Below are 4,423 nucleotides of genomic sequence, written 5' to 3' on the forward strand. Positions count from 1 at the left end.
TAATTACAAAACGAACAAACAAACAAACTAACTAATTGAAAGCCCTCCAGTGGCACAGCTGTATGTCTGCGGACTTACAGCGCTAGAAACAGGATTTCGATACCAGTGGTGGGCAGAGCACAGATAGCCCATTGTGTAGCTTTGTGCTTAATTACAAAACGAACAAACAAACAAACTAACTAAAAGCCCCCCAGTGGCACGGCTGTATGTCCGCGGACTTACAGCGGTAGAAACCGGATTTCGATACCCGTGGTGGGCAGAGCACAGATAGCCCATTGTGTAGCTTTGTGCTTAATTACAAACAAATAAAACTTTCAAAAATTTCTTTAAGATTCTCAATTAGAGTAGCGTTATTCTAGCTTACAGAACATTCTTACTTAGCATTATAGCAAAACACTTTTTGTCCAAAATAAATCATTTAAACGAGTAAACGAATAATAAAAAATAAGCACACTACAGAACAACATAATAAATTTTGTTAAAAAAACTAGTGAAAAGAAAACGTTTAAAACATTAAGAATACCCCTACTGCATAATACTGTCAACTTACTAAACTGAAAAGTGCCTTAAATAAATTTACATGTATTACACAATGCAGTTCTTATGTTCATTATCCAAATATTTCCATAGATCTTGCATAAGTCGTGGCCATATTAATTAGTGTATCGGGCTACGTATCGAAGGATCAAGGTTTTTCACCAGGAGTCCACCAATACGGTCCTCATTTTCATCTGTGAATGCGTTTTAAGATCACATTGTTTGGTTCAAAACTAGACAAAGCCTTTCTGATGACAGATGCTACTAACTGTTTGCTACTCCTCTGGTAAATAGGAGCTTTGACTTGATCATTTAGTCTATGTTCGAAAAGGTGCACTTCAGGTAAAAATACCAACACGATCAAGGAATCTTTTCTTCTTTTCTCCAGAACAATGGGTAGAATAATCTGTATTGATGTTCTTTTTGTCATCATTCGCATTATCACAATCTGCGGTTACTTCATCTTCGGTGTCATGATTCCTGATAACTTCTTCTTTCCTGGTAGGTTTGGTTCATTCGTTTTTTAAAAAACCTCATCTGGTTAGACTACTTTAGGAAATAACACAAAAGCTGTCTTCTCTTCATGGAATTTCTGCCGTCTGTCATAATGTACAATTTTTGACCTCGAATGCCTCGTCTTTGAAATACGTACAATACAATAATGATAATTTTACCATTGCATTTGCTCCTTACCAGCGTTATCTAATTTAAGAAAATATACTTTTGGAGAGGGAGATATCTTCAGAACGGCATAGAGGAAATCTAAGGATATCTTCAATTCCACTAAACCCAATAGTTGCTGGGTGTAACTAATAGTTTCATGTATTGCAGTTTGTAGCTTAACAACAGGAATAACTGGTCTTTGTCCCATGAGTTTTCCTTCTCGTCTATTCACAGCAATGAAAATAATTATTGAAATGATGAGGAAAAGGGGAGTAAAAGTCAAGTATTGCGGAAAGTTTCACCCCTTTATCGTGTGAAAATGAGTTGTATCAGAGTGAAACCACTTGTTAATAGTTCACATTGTAACAGATTGTCATCCAACTAATCAGAAATTGCTACACCAGTATAAAACCTATAAACGTACAGGCAGTTATATCGTGTCTAGTAGAAGTGTGAATCCAGTCATGTCACCTTGAGTCGAAATACTGCTTGACAAGCATATATAACTCAAAAATTGCTACTACAAGACTCCGTATTTCATAAGAAGCTATTTGCAAGATTCATGAAACAAGAACATTTTAATAGTAGAAGTGGTCGAAGTAAGAAAAAAAACCTTTCCAGAAGTGACGTTGAGTATCTCAGGATATGTTCTTTAGAAGCTAATTAACAGCCGAGTACAATACGCTAGTAATACCACCAAGAAGATAAATAGAAAACGATAACATATACATTTTCATGAATTGGTCTTAAATTAGTCAAAAAACTCAGCTCATAAGACGTAACCAAACCAAAAGGTTGAAAACGGCATCAGATTACAAACTGTTAAATGAGCAAAGCTGGAACAGGTGCTCTATACAACTGAGTCCATGTATGAATTTTTTGGCAACAATCAATGACACATTGTTCAATATCATAGTGGAGAATGGTGTCATAGACAATGTACAACAACATATACAAGTATGGTAGGGGATCAAAACAAGTTTTGCGAACGGCATCATGATTTACACAGAAATGAGGACATGCTAACTGGTGACAGATATATATATACAATTTTATATTAATTAGACCATTCATTCAGAAACAAGACTCGTAGGGGCATGAATTCATCTTACAAATAAACAGTAATCCCAAGCATACAGCAAATGTGGCTGAAAATATATCTTGGTGTTAAAGAGTCCGATGGAACACTTACAGTCACAGCTTGACCTACACAAAGTCCCATTAATATTATCTGAAACTGTATGGGTTTATACAAAAATAAAAAGATCAATAGGCGAAAATAAAACAACCTGGCTTGATTGTGTGACTAACACAATACACTTGCACCGCTATTTCACAGTTGCACATTGATATAGTTTATATCTGTATAAAAACAGGGTAAGATATTCTATGTAGTGGAAAGAGTTCGTATACAAATTACCAGTTTTTATTTTGTATTTTCTGCCGTTAATGTTTTGTGCCGTTAATGAAATCACCATTTACATGTTTGCAACTCCTTTATTAGCACTACTTGTGTTTTTCTATAAATGTTTCCACTACTATACATGTCTAACTAGTTCAATATTTTACTTTTCCCTCTGAAGAAGGGTCGAGAACTGTTGCTTGAATTCTCAAAATTTGTTTCATTTTGGAAAACAGCATTGATTCAAAGCTATTTCTTTGATCAGAACGAAGTCTCATAAATACAGTGAAATATCATTATTTCCAATGCATTTCTAATGAACTAGACATCCGAGTATCGAATCGGTCACTTTGAATACAATGAATATTCTACCAATAGCATGCAATATTGATAGATAAATTTAAAGATGCAAACTTGTAACAGTAGGCATGCAATTGGTAAATAAAAAGCAGCTGTGTATGTGTACAATAAATTTATCAATAAATAATCAAAATGTCTTATTATGTCGTCATTTGTACTTTTTTTTTCAAACCAATAACTTAATTATGAAACACAAAATACTTAGTAGATGTATTGCTTTCTTGTATAAACTTAACTTTTTAACGATGCTAATATTTTTAAGCGTTTTCGTTTCGGAGCACTGTGACTTGAAGCATAAATCACTCTGATGACTCCTCGATACGTGTGATAGTTTATACGTATATCCTCATAAGAAGGTAGTTTTCAGTAAAAATTGTTGTAAACCGGTATCCACTGCGAGTGCAGGAGTTTTGTGGTCAGTAATTATTACCTTGTTTCCTGTTCTGATCGATCCTAATATAACTCTGCTGGAGTCATCTATGGATTACTGAATCATGTATCTACAGGAAACACATGTTTGTTATAAGAAATGTGTTCGGTTTATGGAATGCAAGTATACAGATTATTAATTAAATTTATCATTGTGGAGATTTGTCTATATGAAAAATCATGGGAATTGTCGATGTCCGGACTAACGAGGGTTCACTGTACATGGTTCACTGTACTCCATATCTTGACAAGAACCATTTACTTAATCTTCTTGGTTTGATATACCATACACCTCTGGCCATTTGTAAAATAGTCCATCACTACCATGTTGAGTTTATGTCCATTATATGACAGTAGAAGTAGACCTAAGACAATAATACCAACATCAAGAAATATTCCAATAATGCTTTGTTGCCCATGCTGTTTTATTTGGGGTTCTTTCATTTCACAATGCAGGTCACTTGTTTGTTACTTCTTTTTCTACAAATCAGGGATATTAAAATAGTGTTATAAGCTAATTTTAACGTTTTAATATGTATGTCAGCTAGAAGGCGCATCATGTATTTGGCGATAATAATGAACGAGAAGCTTTGCAAAGTATCTGAAACGAGTGTTAAGTATAAATACGAAGCTGGCGAAGCATCAAGAGGATAGTTGAGGGATAATTAAAAGATGATAAAGTTAGTTTGAATTTAAACGATAACCATCAAACAGATAGATAAAGTAGTGTATAGTATATCATAACCTAGAGTTATTTGTGTCAGTAGTGTATAGTATATCATAACCTAGAGTTCTTTGTGTCAGATTTAGTTTTGTGCCAATGGGGCGTGTAAAGTTCATAAAATACTTATGTGGGATAATAGTTATCAGAATTGTTAACTAATTTCCATAGAAAGTTATGATTGGCTAGCTCTCCAGGCCAACTCATATTGAACATCCGGTTTACGTGACATCGACATCCTAGCCTACATATATCATCACAGTCATTAAACATAACCCTTTATTCTCCTGAAGAAGAATAGTCAACTATTC

This window comes from Limulus polyphemus, unplaced genomic scaffold (genome assembly GCF_000517525.1).
Source record: "Limulus polyphemus unplaced genomic scaffold, Limulus_polyphemus-2.1.2 Scaffold674, whole genome shotgun sequence".
Taxonomy (NCBI): domain Eukaryota; kingdom Metazoa; phylum Arthropoda; class Merostomata; order Xiphosura; family Limulidae; genus Limulus; species Limulus polyphemus.